Source organism: Spea bombifrons, chromosome 13 (genome assembly GCF_027358695.1).
Source record: "Spea bombifrons isolate aSpeBom1 chromosome 13, aSpeBom1.2.pri, whole genome shotgun sequence".
Lineage (NCBI taxonomy): Eukaryota > Metazoa > Chordata > Amphibia > Anura > Pelobatidae > Spea > Spea bombifrons.
In genome coordinates, this window is record NC_071099.1 from 7,269,403 (window position 1) to 7,289,795 (window position 20,393).

At 43.5% G+C, this 20,393-nt stretch overlaps 1 long non-coding RNA gene across 1 annotated transcript; it reads left to right on the forward strand.

Moving 5' to 3' along the window:
• The first annotated feature begins 14,553 nt into the window (after positions 1 to 14,553).
• On the forward strand, positions 14,554 to 18,848 carry LOC128471943 (uncharacterized). Its single transcript, XR_008346132.1, has 2 exons — positions 14,554 to 14,848; positions 18,598 to 18,848. It is a non-coding gene; the product is annotated as an uncharacterized LOC128471943 (long non-coding RNA).
• Positions 18,849 to 20,393: the final 1,545 nt, after the last annotated feature.

Genomic DNA, 20,393 nt, shown 5'->3' on the forward strand with positions numbered 1-20,393 from the left:
GAGCAGTGGCCCTTGGATTTAGCAGTGAGTAAGTCGTTATTAAGGGCGGTCTCAGTAGAGTGTTGAGGGCGAAAACCAGATTGAAGAGGGTCAAGCAGGAAGTTGGAGTCTAGAAACTTAGTTAGTTGTATATAAACAATTCTTTCAAGTAGCTTTGCGGTAAAAGGAAGCAGAGGGATATGGGACGGTAGTTGGAGAGACCAGTCGGACTTTTTCAAGATAGGAGTAATGGTAGCATGCTTGAAGGACGATGGGACAGATCCAGTAGTGAGGGAGAGGTTGAAGATATGGGGTAGAGTAGGGACAAGGGTAGATGAAAGAGACTGGGTGAGATGGGAAGGGATGGGGTCAAGGGGGCATGTGGTTGGACAAGAGAAAAAAAGAAGAGCATGTACATCCTCTTCAGTGACAGCAGAGAAATGAGTTAATGTAGTGAGGGGAGAATAGGTCAGTGGGAAGAGGGGTGCGTAGTCAGAGGGAGGTGACTGTGCAGATATGTCATCTCTGATAGTTTGAATTTTAATATTGAAGAATGTGGCAAAGTCAGATGCATTAAGGTTAGTGGAAGGGGTAGTAGGGATTGGTCGAAGCAGGGAATTGAAAGTATTAAAGAGTGGTTTAGGGTTGTGGGACAGGGAGGAGATGAGGGAGGTGGAATAGGTTTCTTTAGCAAGGTTAAGAGCAGAGTAGTAGGAACGTAGCATAAATTTATAGTGCAGAAAGTCAGACATGGAATTAGATTTTCGCCAGCTACGTTCGGCAGTGCGGGAACATCGTGGTAGGTGTCGGGTTACAGTCGTGTGCCAGGGTTGGAAATGTGAAAGAGCAGATATGAGAGTGGCGTTATAGACAGAGGTAGCGTTGTTATGGCATGACATGTTTGAGATTGGAGAGAGTAAATTGATTGATAAGTCCTGAAGGTTAATAGAGCTGAGGTCTCTGGTTAGGCGGGGTTGGGGTGCAAGGGGGCGAGTATGAGGCAAGATTAGAGAGCAGGAAAGGAAGTGGTGGTCAGAGAGGGGGGATTTGAAAGGTTAGTAAGAGAGCACATGCTAGAAAAAATAAGGTCCAGGGTGTTACCATCATCATGCATAGGGGAGTTAATGTGTTGTTGGAGATCAAAAGAGGAGGTGATAGAAAGAAATTTTGAAGCCATGGACTCAATGGGGTGTCAACTGGGATGTTGAAATCCCCAAGGATAACAGAAGGAACATCAGAGAAGAGGAAGAGAGGGAGCCATGAGGAGAAGTGATCAAGAAAGATGTTAGCCGGGCCAGGGGGGCGATATATAACAGCAATGCGTATGGAGATGAGATGAAATAGTCGGATAGCATGGACTTCGAATGAGGAGAAAGGGAGTGATGGGGCAGAGGGAATAGGTTGAAAAATACAAGTAGGGGAGAGTAGGAAGCCTACCCCTCCACCCTTCTTGTTATCAGGTCTGGGAGTGTGAGTGAGGTGTAGGCCACCATAGGAGAGAGCAGCAGGAGAAGCAGTGTTAGAAGAGGTTAGCCAGGTTTTAGTTAGAGCAAGAAGGTGTAAGGAACTAGAGACAAGGTGGTCATGTAGGGCTGTTAGTTTGTTACAGACAGAACTTGCATTCCAGAGAGCAAAGGTAAATGTGGGATAGGAAGAGCGGCAGGGTATGTGGACAAGATTATTTAGGTTTCTGGAATGTTGACTGGGAGAGGATGAGGACGAGAGCACCAAAGGAGGCCCAGGGTTTGGGGAGATATCCCCAGCAGCTAGAAGAAGTAGAATGGAGAGTGAGAGGAGGTGAGAATAGGACTTGTGTGAGTGGAGGGATTTCTGGGGGTGAGGGGAGGTGACGTTGAGAAGTGCTTGGGATGAGAGAACGGAGTAATGAAGGTGCAATGCAGACATAGTGTGGGGTAGCTGGTGGCAGGAGAGAGATAATGATTTTACAAACAATAGAGGAAAGAGAAAGGAGGAACCAGAGGATTCTGAACATGGTAATTGGGGATGAATGGTAATGGAAATGGAGTGGAAGTGGAGCATGCACAGTGCGCATTAGGTAGCACTAGACTGTTCTGTGGAATATTGCTTGCAGGGTGTCTTCCTGGACTTCTCTGTCGTTTCTTGTTGTCCCTGCTTGGTGAACTCCCTTGGTGAACTCCCAGATAGTGGCACTTAGTAAAAAATTGGCACTTGGATGGAAAGTGGCACACAGATGGAATGTGGCCTGTGCCTCTAAGGCACATGTTTTTATGATTGTATTTGAATATTATGTATGTGTTCTCTTATACCAGGGGTGTCCAAGTTTTTTTCTGCAGCGGGCCACTTCATCACAAATGTATGTGTGCTTGGGCCGCGCACATTTTTCAGAGAAAATATGGCCTTTTAGCCATAATGCATATTCATACAGGGTTAATTTGGCGATAATGGAAAAAAGCAGTGGAAAAAATTCTATCAATACTAAATTACTTAAACAGTAAAACAAAGTCAGTCCACAAACCATTTAAAACAAGTTTAGCCAAATAAAACTGCACAGGGCTGGAGCACACTGTGAGTACAAGCACACTGTGGGTACAAGATGGCTGATGCACACTGAGTTGATCAGGGCCAGATTAAGAGCATCATGGGCCTGGTGCTGAAGATTTTGGTGGCCATTGTCAGGAGCAAGCCAAGAGGGACGTCAGAGAAAGCCAGGTCACGCCCAGGTAATCAGGAACACAGAATAATGAACTTCCCGTCAGAAACAACACAAGGGTACGAAGGAAGTGAACCTTTCTTGCTTAAATAGCCTGAAGGACAGTAGCTGTGGTAACCCTGACAGGCCTTCAGCTGAGTAACTCTGGTAGTAAGTAGAAACAGCCAAACCATAACACCACGGCACCCAGGTTGCATCCACAGGACTTGCCGCAACTGTCACGTCCGACCACACTAGAGGTACTCACAGCGGACGTTCTTCTGCCCAGAATACCTATACCAAGAGAGAGGCCCTTAGTAGAAATAATCCAGGACTTAGATGATCCCAACAGCAAGGAGGCCTTAGTGCTGGCAGGTAATATAGGTACTGAGTCAATGTAGCAAGGTAGAGGTTATGCTGCCTGTGGATACACACAGGCAGCATAGCACGGTAGGGGTTAACGCAAGCAGGTAGGTCAGGATAGCCAGGTCGGTACACAAAGCGGGTAGTCGTTCAAGCCAGGGGTGAAAACACTAAGCAGGAATGATACACGAATGATACAGGCAGAAGTGCAGAGTTACAAAGCAGAGAATAGTCAGGCAGGCAAAGGGTAAAAATATCCGAGATCAAGTACGCAGGCAACTATACGCAGAAATGGATCACAACAGGGTGCCAGAGAGAAGCATTTCTGGATTTTTAAATCCAGCCCCTGCTCTGGACCCCGCCTCCTAACCTACATCATGGCCGCACCTCTAGCCGTCTATCAAAAACATGGGTCCAGCTTTGCGACACAGCCGTGCCCCCGTGTTCCTGCTGCCGGATTCAAGCGTCAAGAGGATGGGTAAGTCTCTTCTTCTGGGGATCCCTGTGCTGACGGGTAGCTCTTTGCTGATCAGTTGTGGGACCCCCAGGCATGTCCTCCTGCCTCCTGTGCCGGCGGGTACCACGAGTGTGTATAAGCTCGCTGGTGACAGGACCTGAAACCGTGATATTACCCCCTCCATACTTCCTATGGAAAGTTTTGAGCAACGTAGGAGCATGTAGATCTTTTGAAGGAACCCATGACCTTTCCTCACCACCATAACCTTTCCAGTGTACCATGTACTTTATAGAATTTCTAACTTTCTTAGAATCAAGGATGGAGTGGACTTCATACTCAACATGTGAATTGACCATCACGGATCCAGGTCAAGGAGTATATTTGGTGAACCAGTTGCAGGTAAGGGTTTTAAGCAAAGAAACATGAAAGGCTCGAGGTATCCTAAGGGAGGAGGGAAGGAGTTGTTCATACATGACAGGGTTAATCTTACAAAGAATGCGAAAAGGGCCTATATATCGAGGTGCGAGCTTCATGGAGGGAACTTTAATGTTCTTGGTGGATAGCCATTTGCGATGACGATCAGATGACTGCTTGTAGATGATAGCTGCTTTGGATAAGGACGGGCGGACCTTGTCCCAGACTGCCGGTAATTGCTTCACGTAGTGATCTACAGCGGGGACGGGGGGGCATACTAATTAGGTAGAGATGAAGGGTGATAACCATAATTGTAGGAAAAAGGGGATAATTTAGAGGCTTCATGTATAGTGTTGTGTAGTATATACTTCTCCTCTCTCAAACCAATACTGCCAATTGATATGCGTGGGGAATAATCCGCTCTGCGTTGCGTTTTAATGATAAATGTAATAGCCTTTTTACCTCCTCCAAGAACTAACATATAACCGTATCCCCCTTTTCCAGATAATATACTACCTGATATTACAATAAAACAGCCAACCCAAGATTCTTAACAGAGAGAGCTTTAATTAGAATCTGCCCAGATTAATGTTACAGCAAAGACAAAACCAGAGTTACAGTGATATACAGATGACAATCATTCATACCAATCACAAACATCCCATCTATCTAATATCTTCTGCTAAGTGTGTATGCTGTGTGGGTGATGTGCAAAGGGTGAGACTCACCAATCTAGTCTTTTAATGTGTGTTTCTACTATGTCTTTTAAAGGGATTTCTCTATTGATGTGTAAATGAGGTCCCTGTCCTCTGTTCCCAAGACCCCACCGTGTGATGTTATTGACTTGCTATGTTTCCCATGCCTATGTCCAGGTGATGCATTTCCTTTCTTCCCTAAATAGTATGTAGGTGTGATATCTTCTTACAGCTGTCTTTCCTCTTACTTCCCCCCTAAGTGGCTTGCAGCTATCATACATACATATATACACACAAACAATCAAGCACATGTTAATTACAAATATACATACTTTGTATTTACCCCAACATGTTGTTCCTGGCAAACTCAGCACAGGGCAGAAGCTGAGTCCAATTGTTTTGATGATCGTTCACAAACAAGCGAAGACATTGTTCCAAAGATTGATTGGCTCTCTCCGATATGCCATTGGTTTGGGGATGATATGCCAAGGAAATATGCCAGAGATATTCCTAAGGAGTTGCAGAGGGTCTTGCCAAAATAAGCCCGTAAATTGAACCACTCGGTCAGACACTACTTGCTGGGAAATACCATGCAAACAAATTATGTCTTTCATAAACACTGGAGCTAATTCAGGAGCAGAGGGTAACTTAGGGAGAGGAAAAAAATGAGCCATCTTGGAGAATTGGTCTACAACGGTGTTACCTTCCGATGGAGGAAGTTCCACGATGAAATCCATGGCTAAATGAGTCCAGGGAGGGAGAGGAATGGGTAACTGAAGAAGTAAACTCATGGGTCTAGAATGTGAACATTTAGCAATGGCACAGGCTCCCAGGAAGTGACAAAATCATTACAATCTCCATTCATCACTGGCCACCAAAATTGTCTACTTAAAATTTCTTTAGTGCGACGAGCACTAGGGTGTCCTGCGGGTTGCACGTGTGAGCCCAGGCCAAAACATTGCCCCTTTCAGATTCTGGGTACCAATAGGCCATTTACTATGGACAGGGACCTTTACTTGAGCTTTTAGAATGCGAGAGAACAATGGTGAGTATAATTGAGTGGTGATCGTAGCAATAATCTGTGAGGGAGGTATAATGGGTTCTGGATCAGGTTTATCATCAGTATCGGTACACATTGCACGGCCCCAACCCTGACCTCCGAGGCATCCACTTCCAGGCCCGGGCTGGCCATCGGGCACACCGGATTGACTTAGGGGCTAATGGAGCTGCAGCTCCAGGCTCCTACCTTAGAATAGGCCCAGTCAGGACCGGACTGACTGGGCCTATGCGGCCGTCCTTAACGCAGGGCAAAAGGGGCACCTGCCCTTAAGCCCGCAGCAACTGCGACCAGGCCCGCAACTCTAGCAGCGGGCCTGCTACTTACCTGGCAGACGCGCGCGAGCAGCGTCTATTCTACCGCCAGGGGGACGCAGGAATCCAACGGAGTCATGTGACTACGTCACATACGTCACATGACCCTGCTGCGCGTCTGCTTCCCCTGTGCAGATCTGCGGAAGTCTGCGAGCGGCGCGTACATCATCAATTCAGGTAAGGGGTTGAGGGAGGCTGTATGGAGTATTTGAGATTGAATGAAAGAGTGAATTAATGAGTATCTGTGAAGGAGTGAGTGAATGAATGCTTGTGAATGATTATATGTAAATGAGTATCTGAATGAGGGAATTAATGAGTATCTGAATGAGGGAATTAATGAGTATCAATGTATGAATGAATATATGAATGAGTGAATGATTATCTGTGAATTAGTTTATAAATATTTGTGAACGGGTGAATGAATATGTGTGTGTGTGTGATAGCATGGATGTGTAAAGGGGGGGGCAAAGATGCCACAGGCAGGCTGTTTTGGTGGCAAAGATGCCACAGGCAGGTTGTTTTGGTGGCAAAGTTGCCACAGGCAAGCTGTTTTGGGGGCAAAGATGCCACAGGCAGGCTGAGTGAAACTGTCCGTGGAAACCCTCCGGATGCGGTTGTCAGTATGGCAAAGCCTGTCCTGGTGATTGTGATTGAGTGTCAGTGTGGCAGAGCCTGTCCTGTTGTGCGTGTGTTTGGGTGTCAGTGTGGCAGAGCCTGTCCTGGTGTGTGTGTTTGGGTGTCGGTGTGGCAGAGCCTGTCCTGGTGTGTGTTTGTGTATGGGTGTTGGTGTGACAGAGCCTGTCCTGGTGTGTGTGTTTGGGTGTCGGTGTGCCTGTCCAGAACCTGTCCTGGTGTGTGTGTGTTCGGGTGTCAGTGTGGCAGAGCCTGTCCTAGTGTGTGTGTTCGGATGTCAGTGTGGCAGAGCCTGTCCTGGGGTGTGTGTTTGGGTGTTGGTGTGGCAGAGCCTGTCCTGGTGTGTGTACGAACACAGAAAAGAACCCCAGCACTCCAATCAGCTTCCAATCCTTAGGTTACTTTATTCAAAGAAAGCAAAACAAAAAAGCAACGTTCCGGCCAAACTTTGCTATTTTTGTTATGCTTTCTGTTTTTGTTTTGCCCTTTTTTCCTGCTAGCTCCCAGCTTCCTGGGAGTTGAGTGCTGAACTATTTCTTCTTTTTTTAACTGTCCTGGTGTGTGTGTGTTTTGATGTCGCTGTGGCAGAGCCTGTCCTGGTGTGTGTTTGGGTGTCGGTGTGGCAGAGCCTGTCCTGGTGTGTGTGTCTTTGGGTGTTGGTGTGGAAAAGCCTGTCCTGGTGTGGGTGTTTGGTTATCTGTTTCCTTAATTTACAATAGGAACTATTTAATTTTTCCTTATCCAGAGATAAAATGCCCTCCTGAATTTGTAGTAGGACAAAACATTCAAGGCCCTGAAATCATTTAGTGGAAAAGATAGTTATTAGATAGAGGTATTGTGTTATTTACTCTATAATATTTATTTAAAGGATTAGTTGTACTAAATTGTGGCTTCAGGCTTCCCATGTTGAATGACCAAGTATTATGTATATGTATGTATATATGTTTTTTCATAAAAATGGACTGCTCAGTCTGAAATGCCTGAGCCTATTTTTTGTCCCAGTCCAGGCCTGTCCACTTCTATAACAAAAGGCTTGGTTACGTCAGGGTGTCTTAATACTGGAGCTGTAGCAAAGGCCTTCTTAAGGTTAAAGAGGCTTTAACGCATGGGGCTGAGGCCAATACAAACAATATGAACATGTTTGGGATGGGATGGGACTGCAGATGAGGCGAGTGTATCAGGAAGTCATCCAAGTATACTATGAGGAAATGCAATGATATATCATGGAAAATATTATTGATGAATTCCTGAAATACGGCAGGAGCATTACATAGCCCAAAGGACATGACAGTATACTCGTAATGTTACATTCTGATATTGAAGGTGGTCTTCCATTCATCCCCTTTATGGATACGTATCATAAGCTCCACCGAGGTCCAACTTGGTAGAACCCCCGTGGATGATATAATAATTCTGGTATGAGTGGAAGTGGATATTTGTTCTTAATGGTTATTAGATTCAACCCACGATGGTCAATGCAGGGTCTCAATCCACCATCTTTCCCCACTGGGGAAATAGATTTGCGAATTAATCCCCTTTTTAAATTATCTTTAATGTATTCTTCTAATGCTTGAGATTCAGGTAAAGATTTTGGATTAATTCATCCTCGAGGAGGTAAAGTGCCAGGTAAGAGTTCAATCAGGCAGTCATAGGGTCTATCGGTGTCAGGATTCCACTCTTTATTTGTGTATTCATGTCATATCTTTGGCAGCCTCTAGAGGCCGCCTGTCTGGTCACAGCACTGTGTGGGCTAACAACCTGACCAGCTGCATCTGCTCCCCTGGGACTCTCCTCCTGGATTCCGGTTCCCTGTCTGAGGACCTTCCAGCCGTGTGTCCAGTTCCCTTTCTGAGGACCTTCCAGCCGTGTGTCTGGTTCCCTGTCTGAGGACTTTCCAGCCATGTTCCTTCTGTGTTCCTTTCCAGCCACAGCACCCTGTTAAGAGACTTGCAGCCTGTATATACCTATATACCTATATACCTGTCTTGTCTGCTTCTCCAATACAGACCATATCTTATTACATTTCAGCCTGTGGTGTGTTTCATTTTGCCTCTGTACCTTCCTTCTGGTAATAATGCATTGTGAGGTACAAACTGAGCCTCTGGTATCCCCTGTAACTGGGCTACTACCTGACCTACTTACCCGAGCCCTGACAATGGGGAGGTCATACCTGTTTCTTGTCGAAAAAATCTTGATATTCTAGATATGCCCAGGGCACCAGTGAAGCTGATATTAAAGAAATAGAGGTATTCTTTCTTATAACGTTTGAAAGACATCGCTTATGACAAGTAGGACCCCATCCTAGGATGTCACCCGAATGGCAGTTGATAGAGGGGTTTTGCGACCGGAGCCAGGGAAGCCCTAAGATAATAGGACAAGTAGGGGACGAAATGACATGGAATTAAACAGACTCTTGATGAAATAGCCCCACCGATAGCAGTAATGGAAAGGATTGCTTGTCAATGAAGGAGCCGGCAGCCCCTGAGTCTAACATAGCCAACGTGGAAACCACACCACTCCAGGGAGATTGGTATAAGAAAACAGTCTTTGAAGTTAGGAGCTATTGGATGATCACCCAGACAAGGCTCCTTTACTTGGACTGGGCACAGAAGTTTTCTGCTTTATTAGGACATGACCGAACAAAAAGTCCTTCAGCCCTTCAGCGAGATTTTTCTACTAGAGACATAGTTACATAGTTACATAGGCTGAAAAAAGACATGCATCCATCTAGTTCAGCCTTTCCTATATTGGTTAATTTGTTGCTGTTGATCCAAAAGAAGGCAAAAAACCCCAGTTTGACTCTTTCCAATTTTGCACTAACCAGGGAAAAAATTCCTTCTTGAATCCAAAAGGGCAGTGAGATTTCTCCTTGGATCAATAAGCTGTTTCCCCATAATTAAAGATTATATCCCCGAATATTATGTTTTTCCAAGTATACATCTAGTTGCTGTTTAAATGTCTGTACAGACTCAGATAAAACTACCTCTGCAGGCAGAGAATTCCACATCCTTATTGTCCTTACTGTAAAAAACCCTTTCCTCTGCTTTAGACTAAATCTCCTTTCTTCCAGTCTAAACGCATGACCACGTCTCCTATGCATAGTCCTGTTTATGAACAGATTTCCACACAATGGTTTGTATTGGCCCCGAATATATTTATATAACGTTATCATATCCCCTCTGAGGCGCCGTTTTTCTAAACTAAACAGATTTAAATTTGTTAACCTTTCTTCATAACTAACGTGCTCCATTCCTTTCATTAATTTTGTAGCCCGCCTCTGCACCCTTTCTAGTGCTATGATATCCTTCTTTAGAATAGGTGCCCAAAATTGCACAGCATATTGAAGGTGTGGCCTTACCAAAATTATATTTTTATAATTATAAATTATATTTTTATCTTGCGAATTGATGCCCCTTTTTATACACGACAATACCTTACTGGCCTTAGCAACTGCTGACTGACATTGCACATTGTTGCCTAGTTGTTTGTCTATAACAATTCCCAAATCCTTCTCATTTGTCGTAACCCCTAATTCACTACCGTTTACGGTGTAGGTTGCTTGTGCATTCCCTACCCCAAAGTGCATAATTTTACATTTATCTACATTGAATTTCATCTGCCATTTGTGTGCCCAGTCCCCCATTCTATCTAGATCCCTCTGCAGCACTGTAATATCCTGCTCGCACTGTATTACTTTACCTAGTTTAGTGTCATCCGCAAAAACACAGAAACATGACTTTCAACGCCTATTGCCAGGTCATTTATAAATATGTTGAATAAAATTGGTCCCAGAACAGAACCCTGAGGGACACCACTTACCACTTTTGACCAGCTTGAAAAATTACCATTTATAACAACTCTCTGTTCTCTATCTCTAAGCCAATGTTCTACCCAAGCACAAGAATTTGCATCTAGACCAATTTCTTTTTGAATACTAACCTATTGTGTGGAACCGTGTCAAACGCCTTGGCAAAATCCAAGTAGATTACATCCACTGCAACACCCTGATCTATACTTCTTCTTACTTCTTCGTAGAATGCAATTAAATTAGTTTGACAGGACCTATGTTTCATAAAACCATGCTGATTTTTGCTAATAATACTGTTCTTCCCAATGAATTCTTGAATATTATCCCTAAACAGATTAGAAACAGAGGTTCGCTTATTTCCTGACTCAGCTCCTTAAGTACTCGTGGGTGAACACTGTCAGGCCCCAGAGCTTTGTTAACATTAACTTACTTTAGTTGGTGCAGCACCTTGTCCTGAGCCATCCAATCACAGTTTGACTGAAAAACAATTTCAGTAGTCATATGTATACCCATTGCCATAGGTTCCTCCTTAATATATACTGAGGAAAAATAGTTATTTAACCCCTTAAGGACAATGGGCGGTCCCTAAACCCTTTGAAAACAATGCATTTTGAGCCCATACATGTACAGGCTTTGTCATTAAGGGGTTAAAGTTTCTGCTTTTTCCTGGTCCCATCTCTGTTTTTAATGAACCTATATTTTCCTTTTTTGTTTTTTTTTAGAATTTATGTACTTAAAGAATTTTTTGGGGTTAGTTTTGCTCTCTTTGGCAATCACTCTCTCATTTTCTAGTTTAGCCCATCTAATCCGCTTTTTGCATGCTTTATTGGCTTCCTTATATCTTATATAGGATGCCTCTGATTCGTCTGATTTAAATGCTGTAAAAGCCATTTTCTTATTTTTAATTTTCTTCTTAACATCCCCACTAAGCCACATTGGTTTCAATTTTTTTCTTTTATATTTATTTCCTATGGGTACATACTGAGAAGTGTACCCTGCTAATATTTGTTTGAAAATACTCAATTTTTCCTCAGTGTTTTTATCCCTGAAGTTTTTGCCAGTCAATAAGTTGTAAAGCTGCCCATATCTTATTGATAAGTAGCTCCCAGCTGCATGGGTTCCTCAGATGTAGAGGCTGTGATGGAGGACCCCAGATGGCAACGAAAGGAAGAGGGCCATAGAATCTTCTTTCATATTTCTTTGCCTTTTTCGACTGCCTTTCTCGGATTCAGTTGTCAAGTCTCAGGGCCAAAGAAAGAAATTCTTCCAAATCATTAGGTTGATCTCTGGTAGAAAGTTCATCTTTTAAACGTTCAGATAGCCGTCATAAAAGGCAGCATTAAGAACCTCACCGGACCAATTCACCTCCGCTGCTATGGTCTTAAATTCTATGGTGTAGTCAGCTACAGAACGGGAACCTTGAGCAGTATGTAACAAGGATAGTGAGGCTGTAGCGGCTTTATCTGGAACATCAAAGGTTTTGTGAAAAGCTGAAATATAGGAGGCACAATCTCCCACAGGTCCAGGCCAAAGCTTTGCCAGACAGAGAAATTAGATATCCTACTTTGGCTCTTTCGGAAGGAAACATGTGAGGGGCGAGTTCAAATTGAATCGAGCATTGATTTAGGAACCCGTGACACAATTCTGATTCACTATTGTACCAGTTAGGTGCAGGTAGTTTTACAGGAGCAGGAACAGGTGCCACGGCTGGAGGAATAGTGTTGGCCATAGAAGAGGGTGGAGGAGCAGAATCTGCGCCAAGGCAACAAAGGAGTGGCTCAAGAAGAAGCACATCAAGGTCCTGGAGTTACCCTCTGCCAATGAACTCTCCAACGTCTTTCTTCGAGATATTGTTCGCCTCCTCATTTCTGACCACGGCCCCGAATTTATTTCTCGTTTTTCTATGTACCCATCTCTGCATTGCTATTCACCTTTCCTCTGCGTATCATCCCCAATCTAATGGACAAACTGAAAGAATGAACCAAGTTCTCAAACTCTACCTCCTTTCCTATGTGTCCGAAGATCAGTCTAATTGGGCTCAATTACTCCATCTGGCAGAATTTTCCTATAATAATTTGTTTCATGAATCTCTAAAGAACTCTCCGTTCCTTGTTGCATATGGCTTTAACCCTTCCATGTGGCCCTCTGTTTTGACACCGTCTAACTTACCTACAGCTGACTCACTGGCATAAGACATTCTTCAGAGATGGCAGAACACTCAGAGACTTATTGCTGCTGCCGAACGAAAGCAACAGAGGGCGGCTGATCTTCATCGCTCTCCAGCTCCGTGTCTCCAGCCTGGTGATAGAGTCTGGCTTTCAACAAAGAATCTACACCTTCGTCAGGGCCGGCCCTATAATGGGGCAGACTGGGGCAATTGCCCCAGGCGGCACTTTAGAAGGGGCGGCACTTTGCCGCCCCAAGCGCTTTTTTTTTTTTTTTTTTAAGCGGAGGAGAGAGAGAGAGAGAGGGGCACCGAGTGGTTTTCGCTTACCCGCTCGGCGCCCCTCTCTCTCTCTCCTCTGCGGCGAGTCTCCCTGTCTGGTCCCGACTTGTAATGCAGAGCGCCGGAAGTGACGTCAATTTCCGGCGCTCAGCATTACAAGCCGGCACCGTGGCAGAGCAGGGAGACTCGCCGCAGGACTGTTTAAAGGTAAGTACCGGCGTCGGCGGGGGGGGGGGCGGCGTTTTAAACTTCGCCCCAGGCGGCGTTAAGTCTTCGGCCGGCCCTGACCTTCGTCAAAATTCCAGGCCTCTGGGTCCCAAATTCATTGGTCCATATACGGGCAGATCTAAGATCAATGACATACAAATTTGACCTACCTGTATCCATGAAGATATCCGACTCTTTTCATGTTTCCCAACTAAAACAGGCAGTTACCAATAGATTTTCTGAACCATTTCGTTCTCCCAAACCCGTGGTTATCCAGAGTCAGGAGGAATATGTGGTTCGTCAAATTCTCGATTCCAGAATTTGGAGGGGTCAACTGCAATATTTGATTGATTGGAAGGGTTACGGTCTTTAGGAAAGATCCTGGGAACCTGTTTCTAATGTACTTGCTCCAGCCAGGATTCATGGAGCGCGCCCTTGCGGAGGGGGGATGGTGTAACTTACTTACCTGCAACTGCTACGGATGTAGCAGCCTCCCATACTCACCGCCGTCGGAGAGGATCCACCTGTTCTTAAGAGTCAGGAGGAATATGTGGTTCGTCAAATTCTCGATTCCAGAATTCGGAGGGGTCAACTGCAATATTTGATTGATTGGAAGGGTTACGGTCTTTAGGAAAGATGCTGGGAACCTGTTTCTAATGTTCTTGCTCCAGCCAGGATTCGTGGAGCGCGCCCTTGCGGAGGGGGGATGGTGTACCTGCAACTGCTACGGACGTAGCAGCCTCCCGTACTCACCGCCATCGGAGAGGATCCACGTGCGGCCGAGCCATTCCGAGATGGCCGAGTAGCGTTCCGTACCCCACACCAAAGATGGCCGACGGAATGAATATACGCCAACTGCGTAAACACCTTTTCTCTATATATGCCAGCAACTACTAGGAGGCGAGGTTATCTGTCTGGGGCTATTTTAGGACACCTTAGCAGACCAGTCATTGCCTGTCAAAGAGTTTGTTATTTAGTACTCTGGGCTCTGTTGCTCTGTTGACCTCGGTTCGTTCCAGTTTACCCTGCCTGCTCTTGTCCTTGACCTCGGTTTTGCCTCTCGGTTATCCTGTCTGCTCCAACCCTTGACCTCGGCTACGTTTTGACTTCTCCGCCTGTGTCGCCTATCTAGTTTGTGCCCAGGCTCTGCACTGTGGATCCCCAGCTACTGATCCTGACCATTCCTGTTGGCTCCGGAATCAATGATGGCATCAAAATTGTAAGAAATCTTTTTTATAGTTTTATTTTGTTCTGCACATTTTAGGCCTGAAGGGTATAAATAGGCATAATTACAAGGGCAAGGTCTCTTTCTACACTCTTTCTACGCTCTTTGTACGTTCTCACCTTCATCTCACCAAGAATATTGAGCCTACAGTACCTTTTATCACCATTTGTTCCAGCATCGGTACTGTATGAATTGATAATTTGTTATCAAATAAACCTGATTAATAAGACATAGAAGCTGTGGTCTGGATTGCTGTTTGATCACTGGAGAAATTTAGATATTCAAGACAAAGAATATTCTAACAAATTGACGAGCCAGCCAGTCTTTAGTCAGTTTTCTACGGCAAGCCTTTACCGCACGTTTGTTTTTTACTTTTCCTCTTCCGGCAAAGGGGGGATAGTGTGCAGCTGTCTGAAGAGATCAAAGAGATCCTCTGACTAAAAACAAAAAACCTAGTAGTGATCAGAAGAAACTGTAATTCGACTCTACCAGACCATTACAGACCACGTGGTGAGAAGGAAGAGCATTCCAGAACCGTATATCGTACTGAGAGCAGATTGCGCAAGCAACTGATCTACGGTAAGTATGGATTTTATTAACCCCTTAATGACAAAGCCCGTACATGTACGGGCTCAAAATGCATTGTTTTCAGTGGGTTTAGGGACCGCCCATTGTCATTAAGGGGTTAATACTTTGTCTTCTGCAAGTAAACTTGAATATACGTTTGTTGCTTATACGGCTAGTGATTCAACTTTGTGGCATGATTTATGGCGTCAGTGTGAAGATGTGAAGATGCAAATAATAAGATAGACACAAATATATTTTCTGGGAATAAGGATAAACACAAGTTGAGAAATGTAATGAAAATGATAAAGATTTTTAATACATTACTTGCTGGTGGTGATGATCTGACTAATAATGTTAGTCAAAGTAACTCAAAGAGTAATGACATTGTTACAAATGAGATGCACAATGTGTGTGCAATAGAAAAAGAATGTCTTAAATGTGAGTTATTAACAGAAGAAATTTATGATTTGTCGGATTGTTTAGAAATTAAGAATTTGTTAATTACGAAGTTGCAGAAGGACTTGAAACAAGTTTGTGTTAATACAAGGAAAGATAAACAAAGATATAGCTTAATTCCAGAAACTGTAGAGGATGAACCAGAGGTAAGTTCAGAACAGGAACTGCAAAGGAAGAAACTTAGAAATAAAGCAGCAAAATTAAAATTAGAAATACAAAGTGAATTAATGAAATTAATTAAAGAAATACCACCCTATTAATTTGGATTCATTTGGTAATGCAGATGTATTTGAATCCAGCACAGACAAGTATAACTTGTCTAATGGAAAGAAAAATACACTGCTCAAAATAATAAAGGGAACACTTAAACAACACAATGTAACTCGAAGTCAATCACACTTCTGTGAAATCACACTGTCCACTCAGGAAGCAACACTGATGGACAATCAATGTCACATGCTGTTGTGCAAATGGAACAGATAACAGGTGGAAATTATAGGCAATTAGCAAGACACCCCCAATAAAGGAGTGGTTCTGCAGGTGGTGACCACAGACCACTTCTCAGTTCCTATGCTTCCTGGCTGATGTTTTGGTCACTTTTGAATGCTGGCGGTGCTTTCACTCAAGTGGTAGCATGAGACGGAGTCTACAACCCACACAAGTGGCTCAGGTAGTGCAGCTCATCCAGGATGGCACATCAATGCGAGCTGTGGCAAGAAGGTTTGCTGTGTCTGTCAGCGTAGTGTCCAGAGCATGGAGGCGCTACCAGGAGACAGGCCAGTACATCAGGAGACGTGGAGGAGGCCGTAGGAGGGCAACAACCCACCAGCAGGACCGCTACCTCCGCCTTTGTGCAAGGAGGAGCAGGAGAAGCACTGCCAGAGCCCTGCAAAATGACCTCCTGCAGGCCGCAAATGTGCATGTGTCCACTCAAACGGTCAGAAACAGACTCCATGAGGGTGGTATGAGGGCCCGACATCCACAGGTGGGGGTTGTGCTTACAGCCCAACACCGTGCAGGACGTTTGGCATTTGCCAGAGAACACCAGGATTGGCATATTCGCCACTGGCGCCCTGTGCTCTTCACAGATGAAAGCAGGTTCACACTGAGCACATGTGACAGAGTTTGGAGACGCCGTGGAGAACGTTCTGCTGCCTGCAACATCCTCCAGCATGACCGGTTTGGCGGTGGGTCAGTAATGGTGTGGGGTGGCATTTCTTTGGGGGGCTGCACAGCCCTCCATGTGCTTGCCAGAGGTAGCCTGACTGCCATTAGGTACCGAGATCAGATCCTCAGACCCCTGGTGCGGTTGGCCCTGGGTTCCTCCTCATGCAAGACAATGCTAGACCTCATGTGGCTGGAGTGTGTAAGCAGTTCCTGCAAGGGGAAGGCATTGATGCTATGGACTGGCCCGCCCGTTCCCCAGACCTGAATCCGATTAAGCACATCTGGGACATCATGTCTCGCTCCATCAACCAACGCCACGTTGCACCACAGACTGTCCAGGAGTTGGCGGATGCTTTAGTCTGGGAGGACATCCCTCAGGAGACCATCCGCAACCTCATCAGGAGCATGCCCAGGCACTGTAGGGAGGTCATACGGGCACGTGGAGGCCACACACACTACTGAGCCTCATTGTGACTTATTTTAAGGACATTACATCAAAGTTGGATCAGCCTGTAGTGTGGTTTTCCATTTTGATTTTGAGTGTGACTCCATATCCAGACCTCCATGGGTTGATAAATTTGATTTCCATTGAGGATTTTTGTGTGATTTTGTTGTCAGCACATTCAACTATGTAAAGACGCAAGTATGTCATACGGTTAGTTCATTCATTCAGATCTAGGATGTGTAATCTTAGTGTTCCCTTTATTATTTTGAGCAGTGTATTTTGTTTCAGATTTGGTTACCTACATACATGAGCAGAAGATTAGTAGCTCCAATAAGTTTTCCTATAGTGGAGAATGATTAAATAATTAATGGAACAGATAAGGATAGACACCAGCAGTTGATTAAGTTTACAACTGGAAATACCAGTCCAACAATTGATATACTAGAAAATCTGAAACCTCCATTTTCTTTCTTGTTAAGATTTGAGCAGGCTTACAGATTAGTTTTTAACATTTCTGATGATGAATGTCCTGCCTCTATGATTCAAGTTTTTGTTCAAAAGTTTAACTACCTGGATCCTACTAGTATAGCAATTGCTTCGGATATGCAAACACTTGAGGATGCTGCTGCATTTATTGATAAAATGCAGACATGAAGGGGTTAAAATGAATGTGTCTGTAGTTAACATGGTTAATAGCAAGGATATAGGAAGAAAGGAAAGGATCACATTTCATTCACCCCCCTTTCTCCCCCTCAGGAATTTAAACATACCCAGATGCAGAATCCCAGGGGACACAGGTTTTGGAATAAAGAGTCTTTTCACTGTTTCTATTGCAAGAAACTGGGACATTTTAAAAGACAATGTCACAAATTTCTCTATAATAAAAAATTAAAAGAGCAAAGAAAATCAGTTCAGATCCAAATGTATATACTAACAGAGCTGTAACGCCTCAAATAGATGTACTTTACACTCCAATGATTAGGCAAATTAGAGAGATTGAAGTTAATAAAGAAGATTTACCTAATACTGGAACTACACAGGAATATGTTTGTTGTAAGTGTCGTGAGAGCTATAATACTTAGATATATGTTGATTCAGTATAAAGGGAGCTAGTATAGCAATTAACTCTAATTCGTACTGTATCCCTTCTATGAAGATATTTGGAATAAGTTAATTTATTTATAAGAAAAAATATATGAACAACATCAGATGTGTTATATGTTAAAGTTTTGTGTTGTTTATTTTTTATTCTGTAAGTTAAGATCCTGTAATGTTATATGTTGTATATGTTAAACTGCAACTACATAGAGTCCATCATTTGCAGAAGTACAAGTTAGGGATATTTCCTTTCTTGCTTCTCAGGTTGAGAACAGGGTTTTGTGTCATGACTAAAAAGGATTACTATGTATTGTATTGTATTCGCCAAATATGTTTTTTTCGTAATCAATTGAAGTATTGGTTATTTATTATTGTCCATATTCTTAAATTCACCTCATGATCCAAATTCATGTTATAATTTGCTATTTGGTTATTTGATAAAATGATGCAGTCTTTAATGTTAACTAATCATTTTAAAGAATTTCTTAAGAATCATATTAGAACATTACATCATGTTTTATAGTGAGGTGCTACAATAATAAAGGTGTTGTATCAGCTAAGATTTTGATGCTGCATATCTGTTGTGTTTTTTTAGGTTGTATGTAAGAGTCGAATGGACAATGCAAATCATTACAAAGTCCATCATATCAAAGACACCTGGCATTCAAGAAGAGACAATCCTTTATGTTTCTAGCAGTTCTGATGGCGACAATACTACTGATTGACTGTTCTAAGGAAGATCTACAGAGTCAGGAAGATCTACCGATTTGACAACCAATGTATAGCCAATTTAACAATACTCAAGGGTTCCCAGACATAATTAAGAAGAAAAGAGAAATTGATGATTTCAATGGTCATGTGTGTTTTGGTGTAATGAAAGGGTACTTATCAGTTTGTAACATTAGAATTAACATTACTAGACAAAGTAATGTGAGGTTAAATGTTACAATAGGGCCTAAACATTTATTTAGTTGGATTAAAGGGACCTACACACAAGATGATGATACATTTTTGGGTTTTGGGAACATATTATAAACAAAGTAGGTTTATTGAGTATAGTAATAGGATGCAGTTATAATATATGTGAAGGTACATGTTTAATACCTATGGCAGATAAAGAAGAAACATTGTTTCCTATGAGAGTATTGGGAGTACCTGTCAGTAGTACACAATTATTATTTTATACATTAGAGTATCCTGATTTTGTTTTCTCCACAGATATGTCAGAACCTGAACAGTCAGACTTGTCTACATGTTTACATTTCGTGTCAAAAATTATTTGTTTGCCTCATCAAGCTGAAACTATATATCATTCATGTTTTCATAACCAGAGCTCATGTTCAGGTACAATTAGAGATTATATTAGCCTTGGTGAAGGTATAATCTAAATTTTATTAAAGACAGGAGGCGAATAATTTGCATAAACCTTCTTTACTCTTGCACCAATAGCAGCAAAGAAATAAACATAGAAAAATCCAACCAATCAAAATGTAACATAAACCATAAAACCAAGTGACAATGACACTCCATCCTCTTCTTTGGTGCGGCGAACACAAACAAGGGAATCCAAACACAGTCAGAAACTGGACAGCAATGCGACGTCCACACTGGAACCAGAGAGCCACCGCTGAAAACACAGGAGGGCAGCCCGGAACGTGCAGTTAAACTGAAAAAGAAAGAGAAAGAGAACCATAACAGCAACTGCGATCAGAGTAATGGAATTAAACATCAAGCACAATAAATGCAGACATCATAAGAAACAGAAAGAGCAACGCACTAAAAGAGAATAACCCACAACAATAAGGGAAGGGAGAGGAGGGAAATTATTCGCCTCCTGTCTTTAATAAAATTTAGATTATACCTTCACCAAGGCTAATATAATCTCTAATTTTACAACAAGACAGGAGGCTTCATAATTTGCATTTTTAACGCTCCACCAAGACAGACGCGGCATGCGAGACCGGTCAAAAATAAAAGGTGCGGAAAGTAGATGCACGAGACCAGTCAGCCGCCCTAAGGACGTCCGAAAAAGAGGCGCCCAAAGAGACAGCACCTGAAGCAGCCGCGCCCCTAACCGAATGAGTCGGACCCAGACCCAAAAGCCAACGGACCCATCTGGCGATAGTGGGAGCCGAAACAGGCCAAAATGGGGCAACGTACGATATGAGGAGTTGAGAACCCCCCGAACGATGGGACGCAGTAACCGAAAGATACTGCTGGACACAGCGAGCCACACATAAGAGGGGTTGCGACGGAAAATAAGGATAAGAGACCAAGGAGGTGAAAGACTTGGTGCGCCTAGCTACCCGGAATTCCACCCCCTCCGGCGAGAAAGAGATGGCTCCAGCGTCGAAGGCCCTAATATCCGCCACACGACGAAAAGAGACCAGA